This window comes from Lissotriton helveticus, chromosome 9 (genome assembly GCF_964261635.1).
Source record: "Lissotriton helveticus chromosome 9, aLisHel1.1, whole genome shotgun sequence".
Lineage (NCBI taxonomy): Eukaryota > Metazoa > Chordata > Amphibia > Caudata > Salamandridae > Lissotriton > Lissotriton helveticus.
The window spans coordinates 354,549,163-354,567,309 of NC_136070.1; the positions used below are offsets into that span (position 1 = coordinate 354,549,163).

At 44.4% G+C, this 18,147-nt stretch overlaps 1 protein-coding gene across 1 annotated transcript in view; it reads right to left on the bottom strand.

The window, feature by feature from the left end:
* ASB2 (ankyrin repeat and SOCS box containing 2) overlaps nt 1-18,147 on the bottom strand; it is a 334,037-nt gene that overhangs the window by 128,169 nt on the left and 187,721 nt on the right. The gene's annotated exons all lie outside the window — the stretch shown is intronic.

The following is an 18,147-nucleotide window of genomic DNA, read 5'->3' on the forward strand; positions in this document are numbered from 1 at the left end:
TAACGTAAGCGCGTCGAGTCATGTGACCTGAAAATAACACTTTTCATTGGTGCAGAACAGTTTTGGTTTCCAAATGATGAAAGTCCGGGTCATGTGACCTGAAAATAACACTTTTCATTGGTCCAGGACAGTTTTTTTTCCAAATGATGAAAGCCCCCACCTTTTTTCCTTATTCTGACTTTGTCCTTTGACTGAGGAAGACCTGTTTGGAGATCTGTCACTAATCTTTTGTACTTTAAAATGGCTACAGTAGCAGCAGCAGCTGGAGCATCTGCACCACCACCACCACCACCACCACCAAGAGGACCACCACAACATCACATTGGTGGTCAAGAAGAAGAAGAGGAGGAGGAGGAGGAGGAGGGGAGAAGGACATTCCTGCCAGAAGACAATACCCCATATAGGCCAAAGGAGCACATTGTATTGGAGTTTTTTTCCATCCCAGAGGACAAGAAGAAAGTGAATGCACCAAAGGTGACTTGCCGAATCTGTGGCATGGAACTTTCAAGGGGGAACCCTAAGAAATATTCAATTGGCAATTACACCATGATTCGGCATATGCAGCGCAAGCATCCCAACAACTATGCTGCTGCAGAGGTGAGAGAACTGGCCAGTAACCCTCCCCAATCTTCACCCAGCACCTCCAAAAGAAAGCAACCCACTCCATCGGGACCAGAGACAAGGGAGATGATGCCAAGCATACAACCACGGTTTGGTGAATTCAGGGTCACATGTATTTTTTGTGGTAAGACCATCACCTATGGTGAGCAGAGCGTAAAGCTCATCGTCCTTGCTGGTGACAACCACAATTGCCCCAAAAACCCCTAATTTTTTCCTGATTTATTTTTGCTCCAGTTGAGCCGTTTACAATTCCCTGTTTTTTGTTTCTCCCCATAAAAAATACAAAAAAAATATTAAACTGTTCAGAAAAGCCAAAAAAAGTAAAAAATGTTAAAAAAAACAATAAAAAAATATAAAACAACAAAAAGAATGAAAAAAAACTGTTCTTTTTAGAACTACCTCCAATTTATAAAAAAATGCTAAATTTTTTAAAAACTCTGTTATTCTTTTTTCCTTAGGGTACGCGCACCGGGGCGCGCACCCAAAAAAAAAGAATTTTTTTTTATGAAGAGTAGGCATGAGGGAAGGGGACAGAGAGAGTGATGTTAAGAGAAAGAGAGCTAGAGGGAGCAACACAGAGGGACTGTGTATTAGATAGTAAGACAGAGAGAAGGTGTAATAGGATGTAAGTGAGAAAAGGAAAATGAATAAGGGAGCGAAAGAAGGGAAGAGAGAGGAAGAAAAATAAAGCAGAGGTACTGGGAGAATGTGAGTGGGTGTTGAAAGTAAAGGGAAGGACAGTAAAGGATGGGGAATTAGGGGTAGTGACGGAACCGGAGTAAAGGAACAACGGTGATGGAGGGTTAGAAAAGAGCAGTGACTGTAAGTAAAGAGGGGTGAAAGAGGGTGGATAAAAGTGAATAAGGGTAAGACATGGGGAGTGACAGAGAGAAAAGAGAGAGAGAGTAAAGGAAGGAGGGACTGAAAGGTAGTGAGTGAAGCAGCAAAGAAAGGTAAGTGAGGGAGTGTGGGTGAGTTGTAGGGAGTGAGCATGACGAAAGAGTATTGACAGAATGAGGGGACAGAGAGAGCGACGATAAGAGAGACAGAGTGAGGGAACGGAAATGAGGAACTGTGAGAACAGACGGACTGAGAGAAGGAGTGACAGGAGTAAAGTAAATGATTAAGGGAAAGGGAATGAGTGAGGGAGCAAATGAAGGGAACAGAGGGTAAGGGAAGTAAAGCAGGTGGACTGAAAGAAGTTGAATGTGGGAGGGGAGTTAGGGAAAGGGGAGTAAACATGGAGGATAAGAATAAGTGAGGGAAGCAGAGTAAGGAAACAGGAGTGAGGTAGGGTGAGAGAATAATAGTGAGGTTAAAGCAAAGGGTGATGACAAACTACATTTTTTTAGTCACACTTACCATATAATTAATGTAACTTTAATTACATTTTTTTACTACACTTTGTAACACAACAACTCTATTCAGAGCTACCCTACCTCTAAGCACTTTAAATTATTATTTTACTATTTCACTGGGTTTTCCTCATGGTGCGCTCCCGGTACGCACCCCGGTGCGCGTACCGGGCGCTCCCCCCGCGAAAATAAAAAAAAACAAAAAAAATGTTGCCCGGCGGGGCCCTTTTATGGCCCCCAGATCAAACCTAGGGGGTCAAGGGGGGTCTACCCTGCCCCCTTTTGGTCATTTCCCCCTTTGTTTTTGCCACCTCTTGTGTCTCGATCCTACCGAGGCCCCCATCTGGCGGCTGCTCCGGACTGTTTGGAATGTTGACAGACACCCGAGAGCCAATCAGCTTTCCGCGCGCTAACTCGCGTTACGCGCCTGGTGCGCTCCCCGGTGCACGTACCGGGGTGCGCTTATAGATATAGATATTTTTTTTAACCTAAATTACTCAAAATGCTCTGCAGCACATATCTTGAGACATAGCAAAGGCACATCGGGCTACCAGTCCCTACAATTTTGCCAAGTTTGGTGGAAATCCATTCAGCCGTTCGGGCTAAAAGTGAGTCCAACCGCCCTATGGAAATTAACATGGGGAAAACACGTTTTGGGACCCCCCTTTTATCTCGGCCCCCGCTTCACGAATCCCCCCCAAAAAAATTTCAGGGAAGGAGCGGAGCGGAGCTGGCCACCTAATTTGAGAAATTCGCAAAAATTCGTCCACCGGCGCCAAAGTTATTCCCAATAGAATGTTGCAGATTTCCTATGGAAACTAGGTCCTAGCTATAACTACCTACTGGCGACCGCCAGTAGGTAATATATATATATATATATATATATATATATATATATATATATATATATATATATATATATATATATATATATATATATATATATATATATATGATAATTGATAGGATGCACTGCTGGCAAACTATACGGGGAAGAGTTTTTGAAAGTCCCTACCCATTTCTCTAACCTTCCGCGGTTTAGTCAACAAATTGAAATAATTAACTATTTTACAACGTTCACGGTGCCTAGCAACTTAATCTAAATAAAACGCTACATAAATAACATACTCTTCGCGTATATACTGTGCGTGGAGGGGGTAGAGTTAACATGCACATTCCTAAAGGGATAATTACTATGCGATAAGCAACTATTTTTAGCAGAACACTGGTTATAGAACTAGAAGCAGTGAGTCTGTGTGTGTGTGTTGGTGGGGGAGGGGTGGGGGGTTGACAGAGTGAAGAGAACTGTGTTGTAACTTAGTTCTGTTCTGTTCTCCCTTGAGCCCTAAGCAAGTGGTGTCAACCCAGCTCTCCTGCGCGAGAGCACCCATTGTTCCCTCACCGTTCCTATTGGTTCCCCAACATTCCACACTGCCTCTGGTCCCTTCCCTTATACCCAACTGTCATTATTGATTCTGCTTAACTGACCTACGCACCGCACTAGGTGTGGGGCTGATTACAATAAACTTGATTCTTCACTTGATTACCAGACTTCGTCTTCTAACTGCAACAAGTGGCGACGAGGAGAACTTCAGCCCCTCACCGCGGATTCATCACTTTTCAGTTTGGAACAAGGTGAAACGTGAAGATTTAGTACAGCGCTGTAACTGGGTTGTGGAAGAACTGGCTTCCTACCTGAATTAATTCTTGTTCTTCTCAGCTGATCTGTCCTGAACTGGCTCAGTTCCGTGAGTGTGCCGTCCAGCGCATCCGATCCTGTTCTGAACATCGGAAGGAGTTTTGACTCATTTTCACGGATATGTGCTCGTCCAGCGCTTTTCCCCAATCTACAGCGCATTCATCTCGGCGACTCGGCTCTACAACATGGTGCCCTCCGTCTGCTGACTTCAAGTTAAAAAGGTACCGATTTCCTGCGTATTGGCCCATCCCCCTGTGGTTTCGGCTCGCTGTGCAGATTCGTCAAGAAAATCCTGTCACTGGATTTTCGCGCCTCAGACGCCTTTCTGTCACTTCTTCTGCGCATGTCTTGGTGCGCGCTACGTCACTGGAACGCAGCGTGAGGCGCCATACTGGGGAAATCTGATCGGGTTAATGAGTTCGATCCCGGTCTTTGCACATTCACGGTGATGTGCACACCAATAAGAATACATTCGAAATATTTACAAAAATAAAAGCGTTCACATCTGCAATGTCTCGGCAAACATTAACAATAAAAGGTATGACGTTCTTGTGAGCATTTAACAGCCTACATTTACATAAACAGTTGATGTGGAATTGTTGTCCTCTACAATTGAAAGTAGTCTTGTTTGGGGAGGAAGTTTTCTGCCTGGGCAATTTTGACATAACTTCCATATGATTGATCTGTGTATTTATCAATGCATAAATGGTGAATACACTAAAAATACTGCTTTATTAATGCAACGCTGACCTTCACCTTTGCAAGCACAGCTTGAAGTTGTTTCAATTTCTTATTTAATTACAATTCGCCATGTGTGCTCTAAGTTCATTGAATCTTATGCAACCTCAAGCGTTCCTGCCCCTCAAACGTGCCCCTTGTATGCCTTGGAAGGAGTGGAAAGAGTATTTTACCAATTATATCGAAACGGTGGAGGATGAGGACTTCACAGCTGAGAAGAAAAAGAAAGTCCTGTTGTACTGTTTAGGTCCTGGAGGTGTCAAAACTTATAACAACATTGAGAAAAAAGGGAGAGAAGGCAACAATGTTTATCAACATGCTTGGGATGATCTCGACGCTCACTTCTCGCCCATAGTATGTGTTGCTGTTGACCGCTACAAACAAATTTTCAAGGGATAAGCAAGGCAAAGATGAGAGCATTGATGATTATGTTGCTGCTTTGAACAATTTGGCATTAACCTGCAGATTTGGTCAACTACAAGAAGAATTTGTTCGTGATCAAATTATCATGCACGCCAGCAACCCTAATATCCAGGACAAACTCTGGGTTAATGGCAATGCTTCTTTGAAGGAAGTTGTCGCTTTGGTTAAAAAGGCAGAACTTACTGGCAGATGTGCAAAGGCAGTTTCAGATGAACCTGTGGTAGTTAAAGCCATTGAATCTTCCAATGCTAGCAAACTAAGACTGAATGTAAACAAAAGAGATGTGGGACATGATCATCACAGGAAAGGTGAGCAATACAAATCCAAATATAGCAGTGAAAAGCGGCACAGTATGAAAAATAACAAACTATCTGATCTTAAATGTTTTCGATGTGGGTCTCCTACCCATTTAGCCGATTCAGCAAAATGTCCTGCTAGATATCAGAAGTGCATGTCATGTGGCTTGACAGGTCACATTGCTAAAGCTTGTAATAGAAGATCTTCCAAACAAAGCAAACATGTTAAACAAATTCAAGAGGAGAGTGACTCAGCTGAGGAAAATTCTGAGTATTCTGATTCTGACAGCATCAGCTACGTATTCTCAATAGAATATGACGTTCTGGAGCTCACACCCACAAGGAAAAAAAAAACCATGTGTGATTTGAAATTGGGTGGTGTAACAGTGAATCTTATGGCAGACTCTGGTTCTCCGTTCACGATTATCAATGAGAATGTGTGGAAACAATTCAATGACAAAATTGGTTCATCTTTAGAAAAATCAAAAGTGATTGCTCAAAGTTACACGGGAAACAACATTGAATTTTTAGGAACACGAGATCTGGAATTCGAATTCAAAAACAGGAAAGCATTGTGCAGACTTTTTGTAGCTAAGAAGGGTCCGTCTGTCCTTGGTTGGAGCGATCAAGCTGATCTTGGTATCATCCTCAACCCAAATAGCGACGATCCTGTTTTGTCTGTTGACGAGTCTTGTAAACGTACCATCCAAAATGATTTTCCAGAAGTGTTCTCTGGTAAAGTTGGTCTTCTTAACAGTTTTCAACATAAAATTGAACTTAAAGACTCAGCTATCCCATGCATTCACAAGGTAAGACATTTACCAGTGTCAGTAAGAAATTATGTTCAAGTCGAACTGAATAGACTGGTCAAAGATGGAATAATAGAAGAAGTTGAGTCCGCGGAGTGGGTTTCTCCCTTAGTGGTGGTCAAACGTCCCAACGGGAAAATTAGACTTTGCATCGATCTCAGGGACCTGAATAAGAATATTATTGTTGATCAATACCCGCTACCACGTATATGTGAAATGTTTAATGCCACCAATGATATGTGTGTATTTTCAATAATTGATTTAAAATCCGCATATCACCAAATTCCCCCACACGTGGACAGCAAAAAATACACTACTTTTATCACTCCTTTTGGTTGTTATCGTTTCACCAGGGTACCGTTTGGCTTAGCCTCAGCCACGGCACTCTTTCAAAGGGTCATGACTTACATTTTTGAGGGCATTGATGGTATCAGGTTTTTCCAAGATGATATCCTGGTCATGGGCAGCAACCAATTGGAACACGACACACGCCTTAGGCAAGTTTTTAACAAACTTAAAATGCATGGACTGACTGTTGAATTAGACAAGTGTAAAATATCCCAAGACAAAGTAGTATATCTGGGGCACACCATTAGCCAAGAGGGCATCAAACCTAAACAGGGTTTAGTGGATGCCATTCTCAATGCTCCCTGCCCATCAAGCAAAGAAGATGTCAGAGCTTTTCTTGGGTTGACCGAGTATTACTCGAAATTCATTCGAAATTTTTCAGAGAAAACGTACAGTATTAGACAATTATTGAAGAATAAAGCAAAATTTGAGTGGTTCTCTGATTGTCAGAACACCTTTGAAACAATCAAAAAAGAAATCAGCGATGCTCCGTTTCTCAAAGGATTTGATCCAAAGGCTGAAATCTTTGTAACCACCGATGCTAGCAACAAAGGAATAGGTGCTGTGCTAGCACAGAAGGATATGAGGTTCCGTGGTTTTCAGGACCGGACTCCATTTTGTTTGCGTTGTTCATAACGCCATTTTGTGTTGCCCTCATGTAGGCCGTGGAAGTAAACGAACGAACAAAGTTGCATGGGCCTCATTGTTCATGTATGCATTAAACAGGCCCTTTTCTGACTTGTGAGTGAATTGCAGGACGCTGACCTCTTCACCTGAAACTGACCCTTCACGAAGCCAATTTCTCTGGCTGATAGTTGTCTGAGATTGCCAATCAATGTTCAGGACCTCGTTAACCTTTAGTTTCCTTGCACATGTTTTATCTTGTCCAGTATCTATTACTGTTTCCTTTATGTTCTGACATTACATGGGTTGTGCTTTTGAATTATAAATTTGTCCGGCTTGCAAAGATTGAATTTGGGACAGTCCTAATAATTAACTTTTGGGTTGGATTACTGTAAATTGGGTTTTTTGTTAATGTGATACTCAGTTAGAAAATATGTCCTATTGGTCAGAATTTTGCGCAGTGGGTGTACATTTACAATGAGAATATTGTGTATAAAAGGTGATGTCTTGCTCTATGAAATTCAAACAGTTTCTTGAGTTGTACACTGTGTTGTATTGCTGAGATTACTGTTACTAGCTGCAGCTAATAAATTTGATCTCTGACGCCACCTAGAAGTATTCCGTGTCTCTGTTTGCCAAGACAGGAGAACCCGAAGACTTTGGGCGTGTCCCTGGCACCGCTGGGTTCTAAAACCCGGTTCTTCAGATACCTCGAACCATGAATGGGTTGTGGCCTTTGCCTCAAGGTCGCTCACCCCTGCTGAAGAGAAGTACTCAGTAATCGAACGAGAAATGCTGGCCTGTTCATGGGCGCTCAATTACTTCAGAGCATACATCTAGGGATACAATATTCATCTTCGCACCGACCACAAACCCCTAATTAAAATACTGTCTGCCTCTGGTTTGCAAAATGCTTCACCAAGACTAAGCAAAATGTCTATCAAATTACTGGATTATTGCTACTCTGAAGAATATTGGCCAGGAGTTAAGAATAAAATTGCAGATTTCCTCAGCAGACTGCCTCTTCCACACAATGAAAGTATGAATACGCCAGAGGATGATGAAAAAGTGGCTCTACTCTTCAACACAGATTTGGATGGAATATCTGCAGGAGAATGGGGACAACACATGTTTCGCGATCCAACTCTCCAAGATGTTTGCAAATTCGTCAACACCATGTGGGCAGAAAAACGCCATCTTCAGGACAATGTCAGAGTTTACTGGGAAATAAGAAATGAACTCAGTTGGGAAAACGGGGTGTTATACAGAATTGGTAAAGCTATAGCCCCGATCACACTTGGAGACAGAATTCTTACACTGTGCCACATTGGTCACCTGGGCATTTCTAAGACAAAGCAGAGAGTCAGAACCAGTTACTGGTGGCCTGGTATTGACAAGCAAATTGAAATCCAAATAAGAAACTGTGTTGAATGCTGTGATTCAGACAAAACCCTTAAAACATCCAAAGTCTCTCTTTCTCCACTCCAACCCCCCTTAATGGCATGGGAGAAAATTGGCCTAGACATCGCGGGCCCATTGAAGGACATGACGGAGAGATCAAGTATATCCTAGTGGCCATAGATCATTTCTCGAAGTGGCCAGAAATAGAAATTGTCACGGAAATTGATAGCTCTGCAATCATATCATTCTTGGATAAACTGTTCTTGAGCGAAGGATTACCCAAATTTGTGCTCACTGACAATGGTCCACAATTTTGCTCAGATGCGTTCACGTCATTCCTTGAGAGAAACTGTGTTACTCATCACACCACTTCATTATACCATCCTGAAGGTAATGGCCTCCCCGAGCGCTACAACCGTGTCTTGAAAGGTCACATACAACTGTCGAGGAATGCTAATCTAAACTGGGAAGAAGAAGTGTTCAAACTAATCTGGGCCTTCAGAATATCCCCTTGTGCCAGCACCCGAAATGCACCATTTGTTCTCATGAGAAGCAGACAGCCCCTGAGTATTGACCTTGGATGGATGCCCAATTCAAAACAAATTGAATGGTCACCGGATGTCATCAGGAATAACATAATCAAAGCCCAAAAATACTACAAGGAATGGTATGATTCCAAAAATGGTGCAAAAGAACATTCATTTAAGGTTGGCGACCTCGTAAAAGTTTGTTTAGAAAAAAAAGAAAGGAAAGGAGAAAGCAGATTCACCGCTCCTCTTCACATTGATGAACTGTTTAACAACGCGGCCAGACTCAGTGATGGGAAGGTATGGCACATAAGTAGATTAGCAAGATACCATCAGGGTGTCAATGTTCCCAACCAACTGCAACACGATACTTATTGCAAAGATTTGTGGGTTGATGTTGATGGAACCAGTTTAGAACATGGTTGCATGCCCAGAAATGTTATTTCACACGATCTCCCACCTGACACTGACTCAGCTGACTGTCAATCATCAGACCAGTCTGTGGGAGTCAATCCACGCACTCCGGTTACCAATCGGAGTTGTTACGGTGACTCACTCTGTGACTCTGAAGTCACGTCTGGCGGTCACAGCTTCAGTGGTAGGTTTGGTAGAAACAGTAATGATTCTCACTCTGACACAGAAAGTGTTTCTGATTCCCATGTGGCCACGGGAAGATTTGGGAGAACCATCCATAAACCCAAACGTTATGAAGACTTTGTTTGTGACTAATGACAATCAGTTAATCTGGCACAAATGTTTTGTTTTACCACATTTGTGGCTTATCTGTTGAAACTCGCAAGAGAGGAAGATGTGTTGTAACTTAGTTCTGTTCTCCCTTGAGCCCTAAGCAAGTGGTGTCAACCCAGCTCTCCTGCGCGAGAGCACCCATTGTTTCCTCACCATTCCTATTGGTTCCCCAACATTCCACACTGCCTCTGGTCCCTTCCCTTACACCCAACTGTCATTATTGATTCTGCTTAACTGACCTACGCACCGCACTAGGTGTGGGGCTGATTATAATAAACTTGATTCTTCACTTGATTACCAGACTTCGTCTTCTAACTGCAACAAACAGTTTACCCGAGATGAGCTGGGAATAAACATTGTAAATAACTTAAAAACATGTCCGGGTCTGATACCTTAAATTAATACTACTGAAACACATGGCTCAAGACAGTTTAGCTCAGCAAGGATAGGCACGAAAGCTCGAACCAACTTGGCAATATTGGGAAATTCCGTATTTCATCGAGATGACAGTCGATGAGCAGGGTCACCCGTCTGCTGCCGTGATGCTGGAGGTCAAATAACATGTACACGTATACAGCGTTCCACAGACCGAGGGGGTCTCCAAAGTTCAAACAGCCAATACCTTGGGGATGGCGACCTACCGTGTTCCAGGGTCGAGCAGCTGTTCCCAGCCCTCTCCTTTCAGAGAACAACAAACTAGAGTTTCGCAGGCTGAGGGTGAGTGAGGCTAAAGAACGGAGAAGACTGGCGCAATAAAGCACCTGCTGACGTCATACGCTCTTTGACAGTGACGTGCGTGGGGACGGAGAGGTAAGCGAATCGAAATTCTATACATGAATAAAGCCGCTGAGTCATCATACTCTATGCATTGGTGAAATGTGCGAGTATTTCCTCAACCCCAGTTCTCGACACGAGGATTACCGGTTATTCTGGGTGAAGGAAAATCAGTCTCATTAGGAGATGAACCCTGAGAGCCCACTAAGAAATGATAGAGGAATCGGTAATTGCAGGACAGATTTCCCAAGTCATTCCATTTTTTTGGCTGGGTTTTCACCTGGAGTTATCAGCCAAATTCTCGAGTGAATGTAAAAAGATTTGAGGTGAACCCAAGGATCTCATACTGCTTGGAACTGCTGATACCATCCGGATCGGTATTAACTATTAAGTGACCAGTCACCATGACGGCATAAAACGAAGGAAAGTGCTTCAGAGGAGTGGTACGTGTCCTTAATAAAATCCAGATTTTCTGCCCAGCAGGCTGTGAAAAATCTAAATTTTATGGCACGACACGGAGGCCAATATTATGCAAGTTCAAAGTGTGTTCAAAACATTATCAATGACATTTGAAACAGGTTTAAAGTAACATCTCTTAAAGATACATTCGTTTGACCAGTCTGCAGCCCTAAGGATATCCTGGAGGCCGCCACCCAAGATAAAAGCTTTTGAAGCCGAAGCACCTCTGAGGGAGTGAGCTCCGAAAATTGAAGTATCAATACCAGCTTCTTTCATGACATCTTTAACCCATCTAGCCAAGGTGGGAGAGGAAACAGCTTTATGAGGGAACCTGTGGGAAATGATTAATTGATCTACAGAACCCCTTAGACCTAAGGTCCTTTTCTCATATTCCAAGAGACAACGTACCACACACAAGATCTCATTTTGAGGGAAAAAGGGATAGAAGACAGAGGTTGACAACGTTTTAGTCCGCCTTTTAATGAAAAAGCAAACACCCTCAGGTTGAAAAGCTCTATTAGAGACATCTAAGGCCTTAACTTCCGAGGTACGTCTGAAGGAGACGAGGCAGAGAAGAACAGTTAATTTAAAAGACAATTTCTTCAAAGAGAGAGAAGAGTTCTCGCCCCAAGAGGAGAGTAGTCTGAGGACGTTTCTCACGTCCCAGAGAGCGGAATATTTTGGTAGAGGAGGATTCAAAACCCGCATACTCCTCATAAGTTTTTTGGTCAGAAGATTTTGGCCTACCGAAGAACCATCTAGCAAGCAATGACCTGCAGCAATAGCTGATCTATAAACGTTAACGGTCCGATAGGCCAGACCCGAAGCGAAGATTTCAGTTAAGAAGTTAAGAACTTGAACTATATCAGCTGAAACGGGATCATAACCCCGTCGAAGGCACCAGCAAACCCATTTGTGCCAGGCCAATCTATATGCTTTCCTGGTACCGGGGGCCCATGATTCTGACATGAGTCTGAAAGCGCCTTCCGAAAGTCCAGGGATCTGCCACTGTCTCCTGAAATCTTCCAGGCCATCAGACACAGGGTGCCCTGAAGAAGGAGTGGATGGTATTCTCCGTGAGGTCCTACCAGTAGGTCTTTGAAAACAGGGATGAGGATTGGGAAATCCACGCTCATTTCCAATAGGATGGGGAACCACGCTTGGGAACTCCAAAGGGGAGTTATTACTACCATGGACTCTTTGTTCCTCCGGACTTGAACAAGGAGGCGAGGAAGCATGGCAAAAGGTGGGAATGCATAAGGTCTCAGACCAAGCCAGTTCTGAAAAAACGCGTCTATTCCCAAGGCCAGGGGGTCCGGTCTCCAGCTGAAAAATTTTGGCAACTGAGTATTGAGACGGTCCGCAAAAAGGTCTACCCCGAAGGGGCCCCACCGAGATTGAATCGCAAGGAAGGTGTTCCTGTCTAGTCTCCAGTTGCTTGAATCCACATAGTTCCTGGAGAACCAGTCTGCTACTCCATTGTTCAACCCCGGAATATGTTCGGCAATGACCGAAATGCCCTTGTTGAGGCAGTAGGCCCAAAAGTTCTTGGCTAGGTCCGAGAGGCCCTTGGGATGAGGGCCACCCATTTTGTTCACGTATCTCACAGCGGACACGTTGTCCATGCGAAGCATGACTGAGCATTTCATCTGATCTTTGGTAAAGCTCTGGATGGCAAAGGATCCCGCCAGAAGTTCCAGGCAGTTGATATGAAGATCCTTTTCCTGTTGGGTCCAAAGTCCCCCGGTCGAGCAGTCGCCGCAGGTCGCGCCCCAACCCTCCAGGCTCGCATCCGAGTGAATGACTAAGTCTGGTTCTTCTCCGAAGATTGCTCTGCCGTTCCAAGCTTCCGCATTTTTTAACCACCATATGATCTCTTTCTTGGAGTCGGTGTCCAGGGAGACCATTTGGGAGTAGGATGTGTTCAATCTGAGGGCTTTGGCTTTGAGCCTCTGAAGCGCTCGATAGTGAAGGGGACCTGGGTAGATTGCTTGGATAGTTGAGGAGAGTAGACCCAATATCCTCGCTAGGGTCCTTAGGGGAAAGGAGCGAATCTTTAGCACTTTCCTCAGCTCTTTCCTCAGTTTCCTGAGTTTGTCGCCAGGGAGTTTCAGTTCGGCATGGAGAGTATCCACTGAAAAACCCAAAAACTGAGTGACTTGGGTTGGAGAAGTGGAGGATTTTTTCGTGTTTATCACGAACCCTAAATGTTCCAGAAGACTTATGGCAAGGGTAGTGTGTCGAGAAGCGACCTCTTTGGATTCGGCCATTATCAGGATGTCGTCGAGGTAGAGGATCAGTCTGACCCCTTGGTTCCTTAGCCAAGCAGCTATGGGACGAAGAACCTTGGTGAAGCACCAAGGGGCTGAGGAGAGGCCAAAGGGAAGGCTGCAAAATTGCCAAAGTTTGCCCTCCCAGAGAAATTGAAGGAATTTCTGGTGAGGGGGCCAGATTGGGATAGTCAGATATGCGTCCTTGAGGTCTAGGCGAGTGAGCCAGTCGCCCTTCCTCAGGACATCTCTGAGAAGGTGGATTCCCTCCATTTTGAAATGTCGGAAGACCACCCACTGGTTCAACTCTTTGAGATTTATGACGGGTCTCATTTTCTTGTCCTTCTTCTCTACGAGAAAGACATTGCTGATAAAGCCTATTTCTTTCCCCTGCCGGATTGCACCTTTTGAAAAGAGGTCCTTTACTTCCTGAGAAACTAAAGCAGAATCTTTTTGTGAGAAGCGTATTTCTCGGGGAAGTCTATTCTGGACAGGGAAGCCGACGAATTCTATTTTGTACCCTCTGACGGTGTCTAACACCCAGGGATCCTGACTTACTACGGTCCAGTTCCCAGAGAAGAGGGCTAGTCTCCCGCCCACCTTTATAGGGGTATCTGAAGGGTCTTTGGGAGATCTTACCGGTAGAGAAGGGTCTTGTCCTCCTTTCGCCTCTGAATCCTCTTCCTCTGGATCGTTGTCTTTGGGGAAAGAAGGATGATGACTGGAAGCCATAACCGGACTGAAAGGACCTTCCTCCTCGTCCTCCAAAGGGTCTTGTCGAGCCATTTCCACGGCCGGGGAATCGACCCCGCATCCTCCCGACCCGGGAAAAAACTCCTCTGGTATTGAAAACCCTTTTAATATCTTTCTGGGATTTTTGGATGGAGTTAAAAACTCCCACATATTTCCACGGCCGGGGAATCGACCCCGCATCCTCCCAGCCCGGGAAAAAACTCCTCTGGTATTGAAAACCCTTTTAATATCTTTCTGGGATTTTTGGATGGAGTTAAAAACTCCCACATATTTGGCCATATCCCTAATGAATTCTTCTCCAAAGAGAAGACCTTGGGAGGAAGCGCCGCCTTCCTTGTTGGATAGCTCAGCTAGTTTAGGGTCAATTTTGAGAAGCACGCTCTTCCGTCTTTCATTAGAGAGGGCAGTGTTTGCATTGCCCAGGAGGCATATAGCCCTTTGCGCCCACTGTCGCAGTTCCTTTGGGTCAATGGGGGAATCAGAGACATAAGCTCCTTCGGCCATCTCAAACATTTTGGTCAGGGGGCCTGTAATATCCAGTAATCTGTCCTGGCAGGATTTAAGTCCTCTGTCAAGTCCCCTCCTGGGGTCTTTCCCCGTTTCGGCAATGAATGCCACTACTTTGGTGTCTAGTTCGGGGGTCATGGCTATTTTGTCGGGGAGGGAGGAGCGAGGACATTCGGACCTGAGGCGGGCCCTGACCTCCTTTGGTATCTCTTTGCGGAGCCAAAAGGACAGGTATTCGGCAATATGTTGGGATGGTGTCCACTCTGGGGAGAGTGGATGCTTGATGAGGAGCGGGTCAAACATATGTTCCCCAAAGGGGTCAAGTATCCCCATTTTTGAGCCCGAGGCCCCTGATGCCTCTCCAGATAAGTTTCTGATTTCGCCTTCCACCTGGTCGGAGTCAAACTCTGAGGAGCAAGACAGGTCAATTTCGTCTTCACCTCCATCGTCGCTGTCAATGGGGATAGGAAGGCTAGGGCCTCTGAGTTGCCCATCCAGCGTGCCCGAGGCACCAGCATAGTCACCGCCAGAGCGTGAATCAGAGAGCAAAGGCTTTGCGCTTCTGGGTTTTTTAGGCATTTGGGGTGGATTGGAAGTGGACTGCCTTTTTCTTTGGCTTGTTGAGGCCTCGGTAGGGTCCCCTTGGGTCCTCATAGGTGGCCAAGCCGATTTGGCCAGGGTTTCCAATTTTTTGTTAATGGTGTCCTCAAGGGATCCCATTACCTTGTCAAGGGTTTTGTTAATAAGGCTTTCCAATTTGTCCTCCATAGAGGAGGAAGAAGGGTCAGAGGACATGTTAACAGGCTGAGATCAGAAAGGAGTGAAAATCAACTGAAAAAGAAAGAATGTTGAAGACAAAATGGATGTAAGGTAGTTATGGCAACAGGGGTAGTGGAAAGGGTCTTTCCTCTAACAATTCGAGTAAGGGTTGTGAGTCCTTTGTTGATTTCGTGTAAATTATGCCCTTTAGTCCTTTAGTCCTTCTTTTATGTTTGTAATCATCCCCTTTTTTTTTTTTTTTTTTTTATTTATTTGTTTAAGATGGCGGAGGGTATGAGGTCGATAGCGCCGAGGATCCGGGAGGAAACGGAGGCAGGTAAGGGTCTTAAAGCTTTTGGAGGGGAAGAGCCTCGTAAGTCTCTCGCGTGTGGAGCGAGGCTCACTCGTCCGTCTTGAATCTGGTCTCCATGGTAACGCGGCGCGACCTCGCGTTGAAGCGAGGGCGCCGTGTTGTCACCATGGAGACGCGTGTGAGGCCAGAGCACGGGACCGGTGTTCAAAAGACGCCGGTCCCCGTGCGAGTCCCAGCGTGCACCAACGAAGGGCGCGGGCCGGCGTTTCAAAAGACGCCGGTCCCGCGTGAAAGGCTAACAAGGAGCGCTTTCGGGGAAAACGAAGGAATCAGGGACTCAGGCCCGTAGGGGGGAGAGGAGCCCCGCCCGGCCTTAAGGAGCCGAGGGGGAAAGAGAAGGAGCGGGCGGGTGGGAAGAAACACCGAGCGCCGCTCGAGAGGCAAGAGGGGGCAGAGAAAAAACACACGCAGGGGGGCACAAGGTTGCCCAGGCTAAGGAAGAAGATATATAACAGGCAAGATGTACAAACAAGTAGAGTGCATAAAGTATACAAAGTATGTGAAATATGTAAAGTATGTGAAATATGCTGCTGAATAAAGGGAAGAGGGGAGTAGGGTGGGAAGAAACACACTCAATACAGTCTCCCTCGACCCAATCTAATACATACAGAGCGCACAGACAGATAAAGTGCGGAGAGCAAATATAAGGTACTTATCTTGTGAGCAGCAGCAACAAAGAAGGAAGTCTACTGTGTGTTCATGGACTATATCCTCTCTATTGGAATGTTCATTCAAGTTCTAGATCTCTCATTGTTGCTGCTGTGAGCTACGCAATAAAGGAGATTTGCATAATCTTAGCCTCCGTGTCCTTAATAAAATCCAGATTTTCTGCCCAGCAGGCTGTGAAAAATCTAAATTTTCTCTCACATGCTGGCTTTTACCATAATCATGCCCAAGTTGTATATGCATGCAATGCAGCATGTTAAACCGCCCCTCGGGCACTAGCAAAACTATTGAGAACAGGCAGGAAGGAAAAGGTGACCTTATATAATTAACTCAAGTTGTCACTAGAGCTTTCGTTGAATATCAGATTCTATCTCTTGCTGAGAAGAATGATTTCTGTATCCCCCCCCCACCCAAAAAAATTAATAGACCTTTCTTTGGGAAACAGATATTTTGCTCTGCTTTGTAAGTCAAAGCCCATGCCAATTAGCTATTGCATGCCTTTTAGCTGCAAATGGGCTACCAGTAAAACATTTGAGATTTCCTCTCCAGGTTTTGCCGTGTTCATCATATAAAATCACGCCTTACATCTGAAAACTTTTTCTCAAACTACATATCATTGGTAAGGAGACTATTGAGGTAGCTGCTTCAAGGGCATCGAGACCCACTGTGTCTGTGTGCCTGAACAGATTTACGCTCTTCCAACTTCTGCATGCTTGTTCCAGTAATTGGAATTATGTTGGTGTTGAAAGAGCTAAGAAAGCAACGCATGCCCACTTCTGTGCACATGTCCAGTTGTTCCACTAACACCTATGTTGAGTATATTTTTAAGGGTTAACCAAATATTTTAGCAGTTTAGGAGTGTGAGGACAAGGGGTATGATTGCCAAATTCACCAAAGATTATACATGTGAGCTTTCCTGCACATATACACCTATGCATAGTAAAAATGTACTTTATAGCTTATGGAAATGTATGTTTTTCTTAACTTTCCTGCCATCTCCAACCCTACTTTTGTGGAATATCTGTGCATCAAAAAATACACATCTATAGGATCAGAAATGTTATAGGTTTCATTATATTTTTTTTCCTTTAAGTAGAAGCAATTTTCCATGTGAAGCCTTCCTTACCCCCACGCTAGCTGTAAAAAGGGTGTGTTTCCGAGCACAGTTGCTGCCGGAAGAAGGCCATGATTTTTTGGCCATATCCAGCAATAACTGTGAAAGCAGCACACTTGGCTATAATATTCAGAGAAGATATTTCATTTGCAACCATAAGCAAAGATGTGCTCAAGGGTATCAATTTACAGATGTCCATGTTCCGAAATGTCCTCCCACACCTAAAACCCGATCATGATGTAGAAGTGGAAGAAAACCCTGATATTGGTGCATTGGACTAACACAACATAAGCTAGACCATAATCCCCCAAAACGTCACTGATAGACTGCAAGAAGCACCAAACTAGACAGTCAATAAGTGCCTAAGTCTAGGAAAACACAAACCAGTGAAACCCGCCTTGCGGGCAACTACAAAGCCACTAGTGAAGGCAAAGATCAAATATAGCACCATGCAGAGGGTCTGCAGTAGAGACTATTTTAGCCAGACCAGAAACTGGCATTGTACTACATACCATCAGGGAATCTGTGATTAGTGCATACAAAAGCTATCCAACAACTAGTTTCAAAGGAGAACATAAAAAAAATACAGACCACAGGATCCTAGAGCCTAGAGTCTCGAACGGTTGTAATTCAATTCTGATAGGAGAAACAATCTGTCTGTCAGAAGATGTCTGATTATGAATTTGATCACACTAGCAATCAACCAAGGCCCAAAGGTGAATTATTAGAGACCGAAGAATGTTAGAAAGGGGGAATCAAGCCTTACATCCTTCTATCACCAGCGGTTTTGACTTTTGGCAACCAAACCCCTAAAAATGACGAGAAGATGACAAGTTGTAGTATTAAGTACTTTATTGTTCCTCTACAGACCCTGCCATTTTAAA